This window comes from Ischnura elegans, chromosome X, assembly GCF_921293095.1.
Source record: "Ischnura elegans chromosome X, ioIscEleg1.1, whole genome shotgun sequence".
Taxonomy (NCBI): Eukaryota; Metazoa; Arthropoda; class Insecta; order Odonata; family Coenagrionidae; genus Ischnura; species Ischnura elegans.
The window spans coordinates 89,391,964-89,412,883 of NC_060259.1; the positions used below are offsets into that span (position 1 = coordinate 89,391,964).

At 37.7% G+C, this 20,920-nt stretch overlaps 1 protein-coding gene across 7 annotated transcripts in view; it reads left to right on the forward strand.

Moving 5' to 3' along the window:
• Nucleotides 1-20,920, forward strand: part of LOC124171645 (microtubule-associated serine/threonine-protein kinase 3) — an 831,728-nt gene that overhangs the window by 86,273 nt on the left and 724,535 nt on the right. For all 7 annotated transcript variants that reach the window (XM_046550857.1, XM_046550862.1, XM_046550859.1 and 4 more), the window contains exon 2: nucleotides 15,513-15,600. The gene's annotated coding sequence lies outside the window, so the exon portion shown is untranslated. The remainder of the gene's footprint in view (nucleotides 1-15,512; nucleotides 15,601-20,920) is intronic.

The window sequence follows — 20,920 nt, forward strand, 5'->3', positions numbered from 1 at the left end:
TAGACGTTGCAAACATTTTAACCCACATAGGCCCGTAAACGCCTGTGTTAAGCATTCACGAGTGTAAAGGGTTTCAGGGTGGATATTCATGAGGGGAACAAAATGGAATGCCACAGGGCCTTCAGAAAGACGACCTCACCCTTGAGAGCGAAACCGCGTTTAAAAAAACACGAGACAAAGAGAATGGAGGAGCGACACTTGACCTGAAATGTTCGAGGAGTATAGCTATCGCAGAAGTTCTAGTTCTTTTATCCGACAAATGGGAGCGATTCTCACTATCTACCAAGAACACAGCCTCAATCCTCGCAAATTATACAGCTGTATAGGTCGTCTCCATTGTAACTGAAATGTTTGGTAAAATAAACATTAATTAGTGTAAACTATAGGTGAGTTATTGCCGCAAATTTTGCAATATTAAATAAATACATTTCAGACAACCTCTGCCATCAAGATTATGGAATTCATTGAATTTTAAATATGTATTTTGTATTCATTAAACTGTAATTAATGTTATGCTTGCAAATTATTTCGTCTCTAGCAGATTTTTTAATATTCTTTTCTAGGGATTTTATCATATTAAGGAAATAACTACACCACCTCAAGGAAGATTTCGTGAATCATATACCCCCGTAGCGCGATTTTATTTATAGATAGATCCCAAAAGGCCTTCCAGTGACGTCAATAGAGGATCATTTTTAGTGAAATGAACAAAAATCTATCCTTTACATTTTCTTGTAAAATAAAAACCAAAAATCCAGTAAATTCTCAATAGGAAGTAGCAAATCTTTGATATGGTAGTTCATTCTCCACAATCCAAAGAAGGTTTAGTGGGTATGGCTGTTAGGTTTTTTTTAGAGGGAGAATGAACACATAGTGATTGAATTAATAGCGCATGCATGCAAATGTAATAATACACATGCATCAGGACGTGTAAAAGTCCTTCTTATTACCCTTGCATTAATAACATGAAATTTATAGGAAAAGCTCTTTCTGTTACCATGTTTTTTTACTTTTTTTAATGAACGCATACTTTTTATTACGATATATTTCTTGTACTATACTGAAAATGTATATCATATGCCCTCAACTTTATTCACTTCTTCGATTCCAATTATTTTTCAAATGGTCAAGGTGATTTATTAATTACCTTTTGTTTTTTGCCAGCCGCAGCAGCTTTTGGGAATTATTTCAGAATTTTGCTGAATAATCTGAGGTCATTATTATGAAAGATATGGTTCGATAACCTGCGATTAGATTTTACTAAAACTCCACGGAGTCAAAATGGAATAGAGTGAAATTTTTCTTATAAATTGCAGAGATAATAAAATAAATTTAAATTTAGAGCATAAATAATTAAATTTAATTTAAAATATAGTCTTTAACTTGGAGTGGGTTCTTGTAGTGATCTTCATCTGAAAGGTTGGAATAGCATATTTATCTATAATTATAATTTGCTTTTATTCTAATCCAAAGAAGTGGATTATTTATATAGAATTTAGAGAATTATTTGATTTTACAAAATTATCATAGGGGATTAAAATACATTACCCTACGCCCATAATCTGGTAAAAGATTACTTTGACAACAGGTGTTGTCTGGTTGTAGAATAGTGTGGCGTGATGTATTTAAATAGTAATTTTACCTGAAGATGTTAAGGAAAGCAAATATTTCTCCCACAGGTAAGTAATTTATACTCATGCACAACTGTTAGCTTGTAAGCGTGCGTGATTTATGGAAAGCTATAATACTATCGTTAGAAGGCAGTTGCATGTACCAGTTATGACTACTCATAAAGTCACGCAAGTTGGCAATAAATCCTCGGGGCTCACTTGGTGGTTTACCGAAGAACACATTATCCGACATTAGGTGGAAGTCAGTGAGAGCGTTAAAATTAGACCAAGCATTAAAATGACCATGTCATCTTGAAGAAGTAAATGCATTGTAACTCTAACAAGTATTGTACTGATTTAAATACCTTTCACTCTTTTTCAGTCCATTGTCATAAAAGTATTCCACGAGCCAAGGCTTAATCGCAGTTTTTCTCCGATAGTGGCTAGATAAATTTCGAATTTTTTTGCGTGATTTCTGTCCACATAGCTTTAATAAATGGAGGAAAAAATTAAACCAGTATATGAAATTATACTTTTTCTTAACGTCTAACTGAGCCAATTTTTTCCATAGATATCGACCGAAATATTCTCAAATGATCATGTATATTTACGCTATCTACGCTAGTATTGTGAAAGAAATGACGGACTATGGAATGAGTGCATGAACTTCTCCTCATCTTTGCGGGTATTCGTCTGAGTATGTCGGCTTGAAAGGCAATAGTGTTGATGAAAGGAGAGCCGGCGAATCTGTCTCTTAAGACAGCTTGCACGGACACACACCGGCGAAGATCAACAGAAATTCCAACCAGGGCGCTGCTGCGCCTCGAAACCTTCGTTCTAATGAAAAAATGTATTAGAATATCCACGATTACTGTCCTCAACCGATTATAACCGGCTAATAAGATTGATGGGGTGGCTAGAGGGTTAGTGTACTGCCCTGTAGGTCCGGGGTAATATCCCGGCGGTGGCGGAGAATCATCAGAGATTGCCAGATTCCCGTGGAGGAAGGAAGTCTTGTGGAGGGTACATCAAGTTCAGCACTCCATCCGTCGGTTAGGACGTTAAGCCGTGGTCCCTCGGTGCCTATCATTAAAATCAGGCTAATGCCGACGCCGGGTTTCTCTCTTACCCTCCTGCCTTTCTGTTTTGCACAAATAACCGTAGCTGTTGGTAGCTTTTTCCTAATCACATAACGGTTAACAATGAAAATAATTCGATCAAATAAGGGTCACCTATAACACTTGCTCATGTTTCTCGGTAAAAAGATGGCGGAATCAAAAGGTTGGAGAAGTGTTTGAGGAAACAAAAAAATCGCGGCGGCATTTCATTGAGCAATCTGCTCAATTAATTATTACTCGCTCGCCGGTCGCTATCGATTTAATTAAATATAAAGTCCAGAACTGCAGCCTACCGCAATCGATTGTAATTCGTTTGTCGAAAAAAGATCTCGCCTCCAGTGTATTGGAAATCGGAGCCAACTATCTCCCTTGAATTCGGTGAACCAGGGTTTGGCTATAGTCCAATTCATTGCTTTTGAATTTTAATCACCGCTATTCCCCAACACAAAGAAATTTTACTCATCAACTATGCCTGCAATTTTTTCTTGAATGGGTCATAAAATTGAACCAAGCATACGATGTAAATCACCTACCTTTCTAAACTCGTTCATTGAATTTATTGAATGGTCATTAGCTAACAATTGACTTAAGTTTTCTTTTCCCCGGCAATATAGTATCAATGTCGTCTAATATGATACATTATTGACTTGAAAATGTAAAAAAATTGCATTCCTCCTCAATGATTTGATGTACGCAAGGACATGTAAATAGTCCGTAATTCGCTGGTTAAAATGGACACACCTACTCTTTCATACCCTACATATTCCTAAGCTTCCATCAAGCTTCCATTGCTTCTTGCAAGCAATGCAGCCACAGGGGCACAAAGGGAAATCAATATGCCACGCCGACAACTTCATCATACTTTTTTATCTCAATTCTTACCCGCACGCAGAGCATAATATCTTGGATTTATGCGCTTGTGAGTCACCATAGCGCTCACGCCACGAAATAAAACTTTTTTTCGTCCTGAACTTTCTTTCTCTCATATCACAAGCCTTGGTTGTGAAAAAGGGTTCCTTTCTACTTCGAAACTATAGTATTCCGCCTTTGAAGTTTATTAATTATTTAAATTGAAAATTGCGCTCTTACCACTGGCAATATTGTAATTTTATTTCATCCTAAAAGATCCATCAATAATTCGGAGGATGAAAAGGTTGTGCTCTCCCAATAGTTCCCGTCATATTTCGAGAAGAAGAAAAGACCTCTCTTCTGATAGGGTAGTTCTTTTTTTTCTGAAAAGATATCATTTTCGAGAGACGTTACCGTGCGATGACGGCATGATTGTCTTTCTCCGTATTTATATACAAAAGAAATGAGCCCATTTTCTTTTGGGAGCACTTACGTGACCCACTGTCAACGGCGCCATTGAAACATTGATCGCAAAAAGTAAACTAACGTAAACATTAGGGAGAGGTCAGCTCGATTTTGAATTTCCGTGAAATTTACTTACGGACTCTGCTGTAGTTCCAGTGTTTTTATCCTATTTTACTCTCTTTAGCCTTAAAGTATATAATAAGGTATCGTGATCATCACTGGTGAATAATCTTAAGATTGGTTTGACGTAGCTCTCCACTCAATTCTCCTATCAGCTATTCTGTTCACACCTACGTATGTCTTCCCTTTCACATACTTCTTTACTTGTTCCATATATATTTTGTTCGAGGTCTTCCTTTCCCGTTCTTGCCAACTACTGGTCTCTCGACGATTGTCCTCATCAGGCTATTATGCCAAAATATATGGCGTATAAGGTTGTTCCGTCTTCTTTTCAAGTTTTTTGTGAGGCCTCTTTTCTCTCCTGCTATCCTTATAAGTCCCTCATTGCTAACTCCATCGATCTATTTTATCTCTATCATTTTTCTGTAGCACAACATTTCGATGGACTCTAATTTTTATTTGTCCACTCCGTCATTGTCCGTACCTCACTTCCGCAAAGAAACATAATCAAAATGTAACCTCTGATGAATTGTTTCCCTACTTTTATGACTAAATTTCCCTCTGTAGGTAGATTTTTCTTTTGGTGGACTGCTCTCTCCACCTGTACTATCCTGTTGATAATTTCTTCTCTTGCGTCTTCCATCACTAGTAATGCTAATTCCCAAATAGCAAAATTTAGGTATCTTACAATGAAAAATAATATAAATGTCAGAAAAAATAGCTACAATTAAAAATTAGACGACGTAGGATGAATTCGGCTCGATTGATACATTTTTATGCGGCGGTGAGCTGCTTGTTCTAAGAAGAGCAATTCTTAAAAATAAATTCCCGGAGAGCCATGGAACTAATTTTTTGTAAGCAAGATCATGATATCTTCTAATTCTTTTTAAGTCACTCATCTTCACTCTCCCTTCCTATTCCCTTACTTCCTTCAACTTCCTTTAACCTCCACCTTCACGGCGGCTGTGGTAAAAAGGTATATTAACCCAGAGACTGTGTGCCACTATGGTGACCCACGCGACCCTCTTATGCACATGAAACCCCACTCTCACTTAATCCTCCCAAAAGATTTGATCTGCTCATCATCAGTTGGCCGCGCCGAAGGCGCGTCTAAAAGGGCTGTACCGGTGAGTCAATCTCACCACAACCAGCCTTATGACATGAGCAATTTAAAAATGACGCATTTGTACAAAAGTGACTGTGTAAAAATATTGTTTGCGTGAAAATAGGAAATTTAACAGATATTTCTTTTACTAATTCTTTAGGTTAATGAGATTTTAGTTATTATTTTTTTTCTTGCACAGTAGGACAAATTTGTCCAATGATCTTTTGATTTTTTTAAATGTGCATTCTCCTTTTTAATTTTTTATTTTATTTGCAGTAAACTAGATAATTTTGAATTATCTTTCAAAGATACAAACATGAACATTAAAATAAATAGCAAAATAATGATTTGATTTGAAGAATGAAAGACATACGAAAGACTCATAGACGAGAAATTTCATAGGCAGCGTAATTTGTTGAATTTAAGAGTGTGTTTTAAATGCCAACAGCCTGGACTCCTACCTAGAAATTATTTAAGGGGATTGGAGTAATAACAATTGATGGAGGAGGAACGCTTTTTTTTGTTGATTGAATTTAGTGAATTTAACTTGGAATAGATATTTGAAAACCAGGAAAAGAGTTCTTGGTTTTCGTTTGACGGAGTGGAGTGGTTCGGGGGAGAATTACTATTTTCGGAAATGGAAGGAAATGATGATTGGTAAGCGGAATTTGCAGCGGTAGCATAGGATCTAGGAAGAGAGGGAGGGGGAGCAGAAGGTTGGTTTACGGAAGATGATTGAACTGCGGCACGACGAGCGATTATTGCTGCTTTAGCCTCCTTGTGCTTAATGCACCCACGGTAATTAGCTGGATGGGAACCACCGCAGAGAGCACATTTTGCCGGTAAATCAGATGATTTTTTACATTCTGTATTAAGATGTTCTTCCCCGCAGCGAACACATTTTGGCGGTAAATTGCAGTGATTTTTTGTATGTCCAATGCCCTGACAACGGTGGCATTGGACTGGGACGGCAGGTTTCTTGAAAACGGTAATTTCGATGGATAAGCCAGCAACAAATTTTAAGTTCATAAAAGGGGCATCTATGGAAGGATCGGAAGTGATATGACAAACACCGGTTGGGTAAGGCGGGACAGAATTAATACCATTAGATTTTTGAGCAGGAGAAGGACGAGTTGACTTAATACGGCGAACAGAAAGAATTGGAAAGCCTTGCGATTGAAGATCGGAAAGAATTTCACTGTCGGAAATTGAAGGTAATAAGCCCCAAAGCGCAAATTCTCTACGGCGGTTAGCAGCGAGTTGGTTAGTGGTATAAGGCACATTTAATGAATTTAAAATTGATTTCACATTAAGAAAGTCATCCACGGAATTACATTTGATAATAGCAGAAGAAACACTGGTGGCGTGAGAGACGGGAGGGGAGGAACAAGATTTGGCAATTCGCGGATAAAATATTTCTTTGGATTTTACTCATTTATAGTAAGATCTTCCAAAATCCTTGGCATTGTAAAGTATGGTTTCGCTAGTAGTGGGCCCTGGGCGGTGATTCTCGTTATTTTTTCACCTGGGTCTTCGCTTCGCCACGGCAACTCGAAGCGAAGTGAACATTTTCTCCGCGATTATTCTCGTTCTTTTCTCCCCACCTATCGCGTCATTTCGGGTAACGTCGTTCTATTGGCGAAATACTGTGACGTAATACTGTGACGAAATACTGTGACGACGAATACAGTCTAATATTCTCATATTAACATAATTTGCTGATGTTGGATGAATACCAAAGGCGGCATAACAGCGTACTACACATCCTTTGCTGCCTAGAACTCTGCCGGATATAAATGTAAAGCCTAATAGTGAAATGCAGTGAGTCAATATAAGAGATGAACCACTGATGAGACATTTTCCTGTAAGCACATAGAAAATACTTTGACAACTTCAAGTGACTTGCCTCTGAAAATGAAAAGCATAGTATGAGAACCTTTTTCTCGATGTGGAGAGAAAAAAGGTGATTATGGCAAGAATCGACCTTATAACCTTAAAGTTGGTAGATAGCCATGCTATCCCCTTCATCACTACTCCAATTAATGTACGGTGTGCTCAACAGGCAGATGAGTAAAAAAACACACAGGTTGTATGCCAAGAATTTGAATAACAATTAAACTAATTGGGATCAAAAATATAACATAATAATGGTGTATAGCTGTAATTAAATCACGAGTCGTTCTCTTATCAATTCTGTCTCCAAGTCGCTAGAGCGACTCCACTGTCGTCGCTAGCGGAATTCGCATCATTCCACCACAGTGCAACATCAAGAGCCCATCCAAAATAAGAATATTCTATTTTACTTAACTTAAAATCTATTTGCATAGTAGAACGTAGAACTCGCCAGACAGAACGAAAATAACTTTTTCGTCGCCAGAGGGACGAAGCGAAGCTTTTCTGGCGAAATAGCTAGCGAATGAAAATGAGAATACGAATTCAGTCACCGTTCGCCAATCTTTTCGACAAATCGCGATGCTATAGCCAGAAAGAACCAGAATCAGGCCCCTGGTCGCTCTCATAGCGGCGAGTGTGTTACCCTACCCCGCCCTTCAATTCCTATCCCTACCCTAGAGGGATCCTATCGCGGCGACGCCTCCTTCCTTTATCCTTCCCATTCCAACCCCTCCCTGGGTGACTGGGCGTATCAATTGAATTAATGGGTCTAGGCCCCGGTGTGTTGTATCCTTCAAAGGCCCCCATTGGGGCCCTCATTAATTGTCACTTAATCCATAATGATAATTAGTAAAAAATCCTAAGATTGGTTTGAGGCAGCTCTCCATTCCTTTCTCCCATCCGCTAACCTTTTCATATTTCTTACCTTATACTTCCTTTATAACCTGTCCTATGTAACTCATTCGAAGCCATCCCTTGCCCTTCTTCCCTTCCACTTGTCCCTTATGATAGTTTTCATCAGGCCATCATGCCTCATAATGTGGCTACGTTGGCTCGTCTTCTCCGTAAGGTTTTTAGAATACTTCTATTTTTTCCTACTTTTCTTGGTACTTCCTGATTAGTTACTCGATCGATCCATTTTTTCTTCGTCATTCTGCGGTAGCACCATATTTCGAATGCTTCCACTCTTGACTTCTCTGTTTCTGTCAACGTCCAAGCCTCGCTTCAATAGAGAGAAATTCTCCATATGTAATATGTGATGGATACTTCTATGCTTGTAATCTCAACTGTGAGAAGACTCTTCTTTTTCATGTTGATTAAAAACTTTTGGGTTATGTCGCCGCGTCAATTTTTGGGTGGCTCCAACGTTTCCCGACCGATGCTGGTCGCTTTCTCAAGGGATTCTGAAGAGGTGAGAATTTAAACACATATATATAGGAATAGTGTCAGGTGGTGGTGGAGGGGAACGGGAGGTTGGAGGAGTAGGTTGTTGATTGTTTTTACTGATTTCGGGTTGCCAAGTACGGCTAATTTTAAGGCCGGTGTTCCTGTTGAAATTATTCTTCTCCTCTTCAGAAATTTCTATGGCTTCTCTCAAGAGTCTCTGTTCAAAACCTTTTACTTTGGCAACAAGTAAGAACGTGAGGAGAGAGGATTGTCCTTAACTGGAATTTTCGTAGGATATTTCCTATTTTGTCAGTCGACCCCTTTGTGTATGACAGGAAGGCTTTCTTCATGTCGCTGGGGTCATTGGTAGAGGAGTTCGCGGCTTCCGCGGTGTTGTTTTTGTCCTCGTTCTTTTTGATGACAATTAAATGTTATCTCTTGAACATTTGATCGCAATTAAATGTGTAAGAGATAACTCTGACGTCGAATGCCACTTCCTCGTAGAATGGCCTCTGGCTTCCGCCTCTCTTTGGCAAAGTTGTTCTGTTCACTTATCGTGTAGGAGCGGTGAATCAAGGTGTTGATCTCTCCTTATGTGCAGATAAAACACCTCTTAAAAACCGTCAAGGATGGAACTCTACTACAAGTGGAAGGGGTCTACCGAATTCCTTGCCAGACCTGTGGGAAGAACTACATCGGTGAAACAGTCAGATCGGTCAAAAAACGCTGACGAGTACCCGCGAAAGTTTTGACGAAGAATTCTTCTTTTTGTAGAAATCCCTCTTCGCCTGAGATATATTGCTATTTTTTCTTGCTTCGTCCTTCGTTGGTTATTCGGCTTCCTCTTTCACCTCTTCAAGCTTTTGCTTTCCACTCCCATCGAGAGAAAATTCTTTACCCATTTTCTTACTAGTGGAAAAATGTTTCCGTTCTTCCATGGGCGGATTAAGGCCGATTCTCGCTACTTTCCACGGTGGCATGCAATACCTCGCAGCGAGAATGCACGAGAAGTCTGATACGCGTAGAGAAATGGCTTTCAGACCGTAATCTATTATTTTCAGCATTTTTTATTTAACAGGTGAAATAAAAACGTTCATGGGAAGGTTACGGTGAAGATAATGCTCTTTTCAATTTTTCCATAAATTATTGGGGTGCAGCCACCTTCGCCCTTTGTTCCCCCTCCATAATCCGCCTCTGCATTCTTATCGAAACAGAAATGCGTGAGATTCGTCGTTGTATTCGCGGCGAAACTCCCGATACCTCGATTTCAGTTTTAATATTAACGTTCCGTGGGGTTCTTTATCAGGTGTGCTTTTTTGAAATCAAGAAAAATCGCTTCTACTGAAATGGTGTCCTCTCCGGAGACTAAAATATCGTGGGCAAAAATAACATTCTCATTAACAAGTTTTGCCCGTCTAGGTGTTTCATTACGGAGCTGACTACAATGTGTTCAAGCATTTTGCATGAGATGGGCGTTAAAGATATTGGTCTGTAATTAGATGGCTGTTCCTTGTCTCCACTTTTGAATATAGGCGTTACATTAGCAATTTTCAAGTCATTAGGACCTTCGTGTTCCTCGATGTATTTACTGAACATTAACTGCGAGAAGGGGGCAATTCCTGAGGCTAGTTCTCTATGCACGCGAGAAGGGATTTCGTCTGGACCAGGTGATTTATTTGGACTTATAACATAATAGCGATTTCAATATATTTTCTATTCCGTGCGCACTAATGTCAATAGGCGGCATCTTTCGTATGCAGAGGTTGTCACCTGTCTCGGTTGAGATCTTAAAAGGATCGGTGAATACGCTCTTGAAGTAGAAATTTAATAAATTGGCAAAGATGCACAGAAGGCAGAGAATAAAGAGTTTCACAAAACTATTTTTTTAATCTCAAAAACCCTACGATTTGTCTCCTTAAGTACGTACGGAAATCCCAAATCCTCTCCATGCTCTTCCACTCATTCCCCACTTCTCTTTGGCTAAACTCCGCCCCTGGGAATGCCACCCCTTGCCCCTCTCCTCACACCGTCCTGTGTTTGAGATTTCTGAAATGATTTTGTGCGTGACTGCTTATTCTCTGTCATGTGTGCATCTACCAAACGATGACGTGCCACGTCAAAACCTAGGTCGTGAATAAAATATTTGTATGGAATTACAAAGCTTTTTTTACTTTTTATTATATAAAACCTCTTCCAATTTCCTTCAGGGGTGAGCTTGCATGTTGATATTGGGTGATTAATTTAAAATAATAGCGACATCAAGATCGTAGTCTCGCTTATCAGTCAGTGGTAAACAGGTCATGCTATATTTTCCTCGATAAAACACGTGTGGGTTTTACTTCTAAAGCTTTCAGATGATTAAAGTATTCTTTAACCTTTGGCCTGAACCCGAAAATCAAATCAAAGCTAAATACAGTCTTTACAGTAGGTAATATATATGCTTTACTTTTTGAGGTAGTACTTTAAGTAGTAAATTTTATAGCATTGTGCGGTTTCGTTAAATCCTTTCCAAATAACTTAGAGAGGGCTTTCGGGGTAGCGTTGAAAATGATATTTTTTGAAAATATGGTTGAAAAATATACGATATAGTTTATTCATATTGTTATTTGCATTGTAAAATATTTAATAATTATTCCACGCGTGTTTAGTTGAGGATAAATACCAGTATCGAGCCTTTTTAGCATTAATCTACTGGAATTTTTACATAAGAACAAATTAAAATTAACTGGCTATTTTCCACTCGTAGTTAAAGCTCACGATCGGTTTCATTGCATGTTGTATTACCTTCACGTGATAATACCACATGGCATGAAGATAAATAAATGCATTATAATTATTCATGTGATTATTCTATCCTTGGAAAATCGCCGATAGTATTTAAATAATTATATTATTTATTATGAGATTACCCTTGTTCTGGTAAGGACGTAGACCTAATGATGGAGAATAATGATCGCTGGTGAACTTAAGCCTGCATGGCCGTATATTTTTTTGTGTCGATGTGATGGACCCGCCTATATCTATTTCGAATATTTTCATCTCATTTTGTTCTGCTCGCGCTGTTGAGTCCACAATTAAAGCAGATCATACCTATACGCTGGAATGCCGCGAGCCGTACGGAAAAGTGCAGGAAAAAGACATTAAAAGGTGAAGACTAGGAAATTTTGGAATGGGAAATTATAAGGCTAATATGAAGAATATTTACTGATATGCTGATATCGAATTCCGTGAATCTTGGCGTAAACGGCTAAAAGTATTGAGATTCAGACCTGGATGTAAGCCATAGTTACCGCGCAAATGATGTATACGACACAATATACATGACAGAAATCGAAAGATTATGAACGCTTAATGTTTCTTAGTAAACTTTTATGCAGCCGAAATACGGTGTGAATGCTAACGTCATCTTTGAAAAAAGGAGTATTTACTAATGCAATGAATTGTTTTTTTTTCAAATTTTAATCCAGATATGATATTCTAAACACTTGCATGATTTCATATACGTGAATTTATCTTTGTAGGATTATCGCTGCTTCACAATATTTTTGCGTTACACAAGGAAACCCTACCAAGTATTTGGTCTATCGGGGTTTCATGTTGTTTCATCTAATGGAATGCCATAGTACTAGAGCGAGTCAGAAGGGGAAATGCAATCGAAAGACACGTTAGCTAAAGAATCAAAAATTTTGGAATATAACAACAAAAATGAATGAAGAATCTGTCACCTACCATTCATTACTACTGGAAAAATTAGCGGGGGAACATTGAGCTGATAAATAAACGAAGCAGCTATCCTGAGAGACTTAAGGCCAAATTTACAGTCGCAGTGAATTATTTTGTTATTGTAATTATCTGTGGGATTTGTAACACATTTTTAGCAGTTATTGGCTGCTCAAGCTCATTAGATAGCCATTGTGGTATATTCATCAGCTCCCATCCGATACCTAATGGTCAGCTAACAAACCGTGTGAATAAATTTCTAATGTTAACCTCAGTAAAATTTGAATACTATAGACTTGAGAACTCATGACTTTTTCTCCCCCTTCCCTTTTCATCATCATCATCATCATCATCACTGGTCATCAGACCTAAGATTGGTTTAACGTAGCTCTCCACTTCTCCTATTCTCTCCTATCCACTCCAATTCTCCTCGCAGCTAATTTTTTCACACTTGCGTAGGTATGTCTTCTCTTTCACATCCTCGTTCACCTGTTCCATATATTTCGTTCGAGGTCTTCCTTTTCCGTTCTTGCCTTCCAGTTGTCCCTCGACGATTGTCTTCATCAGGCCATCATGTCTAAAGGTATGGCGGAAAAGGTTGTTCCGTTTTCTTATTAATGTTTTCACGAGACTCCCCTCCCACTCTTCTTAGGACTTCCTTATTACTTACTCGGTCGATCCATTTGATCCGCATCATTCTTCTGTAACACTACATTTCGAAGGCCTCTATCCTTGCTTTTCATTTTCCATGCCTAAATTTCGTACATTCCAAATGCAGGTTCTTATAAATTTTTTCCTAACTTCCATATTTAAGTTTCCCCCCTGTAAGCAGGTCTCTCTTTTGATGGAATGCTCTCTTCACTTGGCCTAATCTGCTGATAATTTCCTTCTTGCTTCTCCCGTCGCTAGTAATCCTGCTTCCCAAATAACAGAACATCTACCTCTACCAGTGTTTGCTTCCCTCTTTTAATATCAATGTTGACTTTTTCTCTTCTGCTATATACTAATATTTTGTTTTCCTTTGTGTTTTTCTTCAGTTGATATTTACCCATTACCCCACCCATAGTAACTAGAATATTTTTCAAACCTTCCTCTGTTTCTGCTATGACGGCTACTTTTCAGCAAATCTTAACATGCTATTTTTTTCTCCAGGGATATTCACTCACGAGGCATTTTCTTTGATTTAATTAATGGCTTTCACGGTGTAAACGTTGAAAATTACCGGTCTCACAGCATAGTCTCACTCCTTTTCTAATTAGGTAGTTTCCTTCATCGATGAAGACTAAAGGCATTGATTGCGATTCGTTACCCACTATCAGTGTATTCATAATATACAAATTATTTGGTTTTAGAAATCCCAGTTTAGACGAATGGCAATGGTCAATTTTAACCGCATTTGAAAAAGGCCACATAGGCGCCCATGTGATGTCACTCCACGTGACGTCACAGGGACCTAGTTTCTATACGAGTAGATAGGAGTTATACATCGTGTGAGATTACCAATGCATGCATGAGGCACAGAGTACAGGGAAGCATCTCTTAATAATCACCTATTAAAACTGGCCATGGTCGGAAAGTTTTCCTCGTTTGATAAGGTATAAATAATCCTTATTTAAACCAAGCGTTACCTGCTAGCAGCCTGCATTGTATCAGCGCTCAAGCCTCGCCCCAAGGTCACCTCACCCGGCGGCAGCAGGAACCAGAACGACGTCACACGGGGTTTTCCCAGCATTCATACTTAGCCGTCGCATTTTCGCACGCTTGAAAATTTTCACTTTTCATTTAATAGCGAAAAATAGATATCGTCATTTAAAAATCTAAAAGCGTGAAATACGTACTCCAGGATTAATAATATTTCGATTTAGGCAATAAAAAAATAATAGGAAACCACCCTATTCTTGCTTCTTCACAGCTGAGCCCTGATTTTATCACTGCTACTTGGTTTTTGTATAAACTGTGGATGATTCTTCTGTCATTATAAATAACTACAATTCCTTTTAGGAGTTCCAATCCAGATTGTCCAATGCCTTCTCTAAGTCCACGAACCTAACGAATGTTTGCTTATTCTTATCCATTCTCTTTTCTATGAGCAGCCAAAGGGCCTATATTGCTTCCCATGTGCATTTCCTTTTTCTGAATCCAAATGTGTCCACATCCAAATACTCTTCTGCTCTTCGTTCTATTCTTCTATAGACCACCCTTATCAGTATCTTCGACGGATGAGTAGTCAAGCTTATGGTCCTAAAATCTTCGCAGTTCTCCGCTCTTTTCCTTTTTTGCATTCGGATTACAATGTTCCTCTGGAAGACCTTTGGTATCTCACCTGTGGAATATTTTTCAATTATGATTTTGTACAGCTGGTTCAACGTTTTTTTCCTATATTTTTAATCAGCTCTGCGGGAATATTATCAATTTCTGATGTTTTATTTATCCAAAGGTATCTTACAGCCGCATCAAATTCTGATCTTAAAATTGGGGCTCACATGTCATCGGCATCCACTTCCCTCTCGTTTTCGATAGCATTCGTCCTTAAGCTGTTTCCATTGTACTAATCTTACAGATATTCCTTCTATATATTCCCTTTGTCTGCATTTTCAATCATTAGTGCTCCGTTTTTGTCCCTAAGAGTATTACATCTTACGCCCCCTCCCTTTTCATAACCTCATAAAATCTTTAGGCATCTCAAAACTTTATCATGCATGCATAAAAGACTCAAATAATAGAAAATATGATTTAATAGCCCTGCTAATATTTACCAGATTTCTTATTGTTGCTGCCGATTTCTTATTGGTTACATTACTGCCATATTTTATGGAGTAGGTAATGCTCATTATGTGTTCTTTTATATTCTTAGTTATGAGCAATTTTAAATTCGTATTGCTTTTCATCCTACTTTTTCATCCTTTTTACCCAAATGCACTCTTAACTAATACTTGTGCTGACATTGGGTGTAAAATCAGAAAACCATCTCCTTCATCTATTTAAGCATTCTATATCTTTATGTTTTTGAGGAAACATAGCGAAAAGATGTCTTGCTAACTGTAGAAAAGATTATGCAATTCAAGTAAGAGGATAGAAAACTCAACTATGTATAAAGCAGTCACTTAATTTATATATATAATAAGAGTGTATGAATTGCATATTTTTTACATTCTCTGATTCAATTTCCTTAAATGGAATATAATATATTGCAGAACATATTCCCCCTTGAGTAGCCAGTGATGCGCTCAATTTTTTTATTTCCAGATTCAGCCAGGCAAGAAACTAATCATTCTTCATCATTTGGCAAATAAATGAGCAAAAGCCATCAGGAAGCCAAGGGAAATATGCAATGGTGAGTAAAGGAAACTTTTTGTTGAAATCGCATTACTTTTTATTTTCAGTTTTTATTGCCTGAATACCTGATCTCTACTCTAGATCCATTAACCACTATGTGGAACTGATTCAACTTGCTGTGGGTAATTTGACTCTTAGTCTTCTGCGACGTTGATTTCCAGATGTCTCAATGACTTCTGGATTCCACCGCGTGGCATTTGTTTTGGTAAGGACAGTTTAAACGGCATTCCAACCGACGCCCTCACGTCGAGTGCTCGGATTGGTATTTGGAACATAGGAGACCGATAGCTAAGGTTTCCCATCATCCCCATTAACTAAAATTGAAATTTATTTAAATAATATCTCATATTTAATGACAATATATTATATCGTGTATAAACATTTAGGATGTGTAAACTAGGAAATTAAGTCATGCTAGCTGGTTTTCCAAATGTAAATATTTAGTTTAGCTCTCTCATAACGCCCGTTTAATGCGTATTGTTACTAATATTAATAACAAATGCTGGTGTCATTCATAGTTTATAACTGATGATTTATGTCGCATCATCACGGTCTGGAACAGTTATCACATCCATGGACATGTGATACGAGTCTACTTGCGTATGAAGACCTAGCAGGGGAGCCGGAACCCCGCGCGACAGAAAAATGTATTTTTTAAAGCTTATTTTAATGTCCAATTTCGAGTTTTCACAAAAGTTTTTTGGGATACTAAGATAGGAATTGTTAACATTTGAGTATAACAATAGTGGGAAAGGGTATTTAGTCATTGATTTACTCATTACCTAAGTATGTTACGCACATTCTAAAATTTTTAATATGCGAAAAATGATGACTTCAGGATAGCATCATGGAGAAATACAGGTAGGGAATTTTATAACTCAAGGCATATTGAAAAAAATGCAAAAAAATTAAATTCTCATCTAACGTACAATATTTTTTTTTCATAAAACGGCCTCGGGTATTTATCTTGAGGTTCATATAGAATTATACAGATATTTTGCTAAAAAACCAAGCCTCTTTGGGACAAAGGTTTGTTATTAGAGGTAGAATGTTTCTAATGCACTTTAAGCTTTAAATATTCGTGCGTAGGTTTTCGCGGCGTTGTTCACGATGACTATGGCTTTCGAAACTGTTGCCAACCATAAACGATAGACGCGGCTGGAGAACCCGAAAATTAGCAGTCAGCTTTAAATATTATTCTTCGTTCGAAAAGACATATGCTGATTTAAAATGGTGATTATTAACATTTCAGTCATAACAATGGATAAGAATTGAAAATATTTTTAATTTCCTTATTAACTAAAGTGACCTTTGCATTTTTCATTTGGTTTGTGGCTATGTCTAAATTTATATCATAAGTAGCTAGTGCAAGTGCATACACATGTACATTGGTTATACAGAGTATGTACCTGAATCCCACGGATACGCAATCGCTTGAGAGATAGTTTACACGATGGATAAGTGGATTTCCAAGATAACAAGCTTGAGATATCCTCCTACTCAAAGTATAAACTTCCGCCATTGTACATGGATCATATCTATTGCGACGAATTTCGTCGGCATCAGGTGGGCAATGGTAAATATCATCACATCTGCTTATTGAATTACTTAATAAAAAGGTTTCTTCTCAGGACGTTTTTAAATGTTTTTCGACACTATGTCGCATCATTTTACGACGGAAAATATGAAACCAAAGCGCGGTGCATTTTATGCTGCCGAAAATAGCATTCGGCATTGATTTCAACTGGAAATTTGGCCTCAGGAGCGTGGATCTTGCGTGCTTACCAACTTCCACTTTTCATCTTCAGCTTACAAATTTCCTACTCCAAGCGTATCTCTTGTGCTAACTGGGTAGTTTCTAATAATACGCATCTTATTAATACCTATGTTCATTACAAGTTTTTTTTACAGCTACTGCAATGGTTAATTGTATTTCACTCTGCAAATTACAAAATTTTCAAAAACTTCATCTTGTCTTCACCGCAAGAATTAATGTGTTGCTGTGGACGTAGAAATACAGACCATCCCCCAGGACGTGTGTTATTTTTGACCTCTAGTTTTAGTAACTTCACCTATGGCAATATTCATGGAAATTGGCATACATATGGGGAAAAATCCTAAAGTTTGTTGAGTGCAAGCAAAATTTTAAAATTTTGACCTCACAATTTGGGTCCAAAACAAAATTTTGAATTTCCCTATTGGGGATTCAATGTTAAAAAATCTAAATAGAAAACAAGAAGTCAATTCTTAGGTTTTTGGACACGAAAAAACCGAAAAGTAAAACTTATATTTACGAAAATTTAACCGTTGACCCAGTAAGGCCAAAGAAAGGCATAGGACGTATGCAACGCGTCTATCTCTCCTTCCTTCTGAAAATTTTCCATTTCCTCGCACGGCATTTCCAACAAGCCTCCAATTCCAAGTTAGTTTCATACCGTAATAGATTAATTATTTCTCTAAACATCCCATTTTCCGGCTCTGTGTCGACATTTTTACACTTCTCTCGTCAGAGGAGGGTCATAAGGAGGTCAAATGCCACAGAGGACTGCCATGATAATAATAGTGTTATCCCATTAGTTTTAAAGATTTCCAAGCAAATGATCATGTCCATTCTTCCCTCTTTTCATTCATTTACTCATGAAGGTCCTAGAGATATGTTAAATATTTAGTTTAGAAAAAGCCCCAGTTCGACTATAAAGACCACAGTTCCCCATGTTTGTCCCTCGTCCTGTAAACATTACCAGCAGCAAATTTATCACAGACTTCCCTTCACATTCAAACTTGCAAATTGGTAGGGTATGTCTCTGCTTTCATGAAATTGTTGGACACCCATCATTCTCTTCAAAGCAGAGACATGCAAATTTTGACGAAAAACGTGGTTTGTATAAGGTTTAATGTCGAAGCTATTTTAGAAGATATCAGAATAGTTAAAAAAAACAGTATGTTCAACATGAAAAGAACTTGAGGGAACCATTTTTTTAATTTTCTGTCATAAAAGACATTCATTCAAAATCTTTCCGTAAAAACTCGAGAATATTTTGTAAATACTAACTTTTTAGCTTCATAAATTTTTATGAAGGAAACAAGACTCTCTAATGAAATATTATTTCTGTGTTGAACACTTGAAAAACTACTTGCAGTATAAGTTTTAGTACTGAGAATGCAATTATTATTTTCTAGAGCTTGTCAAACAATGCCGAAAGGCTTCGATTTTCGACGGCCAATATCTAATAAGGGACGGAATGAAAACAAGTGAAAATTTTACAGCATGTCCTTTACACACATAAATACTAATTTAAAAAATATGAATGAGACTTTACTACATTTAGAGTAGTGTAGCTATCAATATCAGTAAAAACGCATTCATTCAACACGCTCCTGCAGTGCAAACAAGGGCTCGTGCATTGCAAGTTATCGTGCTAGGGCTTGATTAAAGTATTACATAAACAATAAGTTTTATATGCACATTAAAATGACATTTAAAATGTATTTTTTTAAATTTAGGCCTGCCTTTCATGCATAATACAAAAATCTATTTAAAAATAGAAATATTTTGCATGGTCTGCATCGTAACCGCCATCTGTTGTAACCACAACGCACTTGCGGGAGTAAGCTGCAGTTCAAAATAAGGCAGTAAATGTAATTCAGGCCTAAATTTAAAAAAATACATTTTAAATACCGCCCTTTTAAAAATGGCTACCCAAAAAATGGCTTGTAAATTTTTTCGAATAGTTTTTTGTGAATGTCTACTTTTAGGGAACCAATGATTAAAAAAATCAGGATAATTAAAAATGTTGAGCAACATTTCCTGGGTTATTTGAATTGGATACCCGCCTACCTTTTAGCTAACGGGTTGATTGGCAGGGTATTTCTACGCACATCTCTGTAAACTTTGACCACCTTATGGCCTCAGGAGGTTTACAATTCAATGAAATGGTTTTGTGTATGGGCCACTTACTTTGTCACCCTTTAAAAACCTTTGGTTTATGATATTAGTTTCCCTGATATTTCAAAACACACCTCTGTGACCTCTGACCCCATTATGACCTTCGGAGGCCAAAAAATTAACAATACGGATCCATGAACTACAAACCTGACTTGGGCATCCTTTAAAACCTATAGTTCCACACATTGGTTGTTATGATGGCCCTACGTTTGACTCTATGACCTTTGACTTCCGTATTAGCTTTGGAGGTCAACTAGTGGGTATGATGGCTATTGAAAAATATTTTTCCTAAAATAAATTTGTAAAATAACTCATTTTTTCGTTTTTGCTTACAAACGTTTGCATTCAATATAGCAATGAGACAAGAGCCTTTCCAATGATAAAAAAATCAGTATAATTAAAAATGTTGAGCAACATTGCCAGGGGGATTTGAAATGGAAACCCGCCTTTCCAAGTTACTGGTGACCAATTTTCCACCAATATTCAATAAATTATGAATTTTATTTTTTCATGCCAAACTAACCATATCGGTGGAAGATTGCTTGCAAACGCAGTCAGTTCTCAGTATTTCTATTGAAAAGTGGATAATTGATTAGTTCTTAACATGGAAATCGGAATAATGGGAAACATTTTTTGAGCTATCAATACATGAGACTATCGATCCTCCAAAAATTAAATTTGTCTACAACTCACCTTTGACTGCTTAGTAAGAGTTAACTGAGTTCCAAATAATACTTAAATTGCCCATTAAAACTATATGTATCATCTCAGTCCTTCCCAATCCTTTCTGATCCTCCACTGTCCTTTTACATTTTTTCAAATACAACGTTTTCCAAACTTGATGCTGAAAAGTATGTATGTGTAAGCACCTGAATCATCGGATTATTTTCATTTTAATCATTACGACCCACCAGACATGTAGGAAAGGGGGGAGGCTTTGGTGGCTGCAGCCCCTCCACCATCTCAACTGAAATCTTTTGTTGCCCCTTGTGGCAGCTGCCCGCGATGCATCTGCTGCACAGACCAATAGCCGACATATACTCTAACGCTCCATTTTTTGGTTTAGTTACATTTCATATTGTCCACCATCAAGTTATCTAGCGATTTGATCGATGGATTATTCTTTTTATAGAATAATCCTATAAAATCGCCGGCACATTAATGGCTTTGCCTGGTTTCGCTATTTAATTGGGCCCTTTTCGCTTCTATAGCGTTGTGGTGTTTTTCCCCGTCCCGTCCCTTCCTTCCTTATCCTACCCCAGAGGCGTCGACGGGCTCCTATTGCGGCGGCGCCTCTTTCTTTTCTCCTTCCTCTCCGCCCCCTCCCCGATTGATCGGGCGTATAAGTCTCCGACTTGGTTCCCGGCCACGG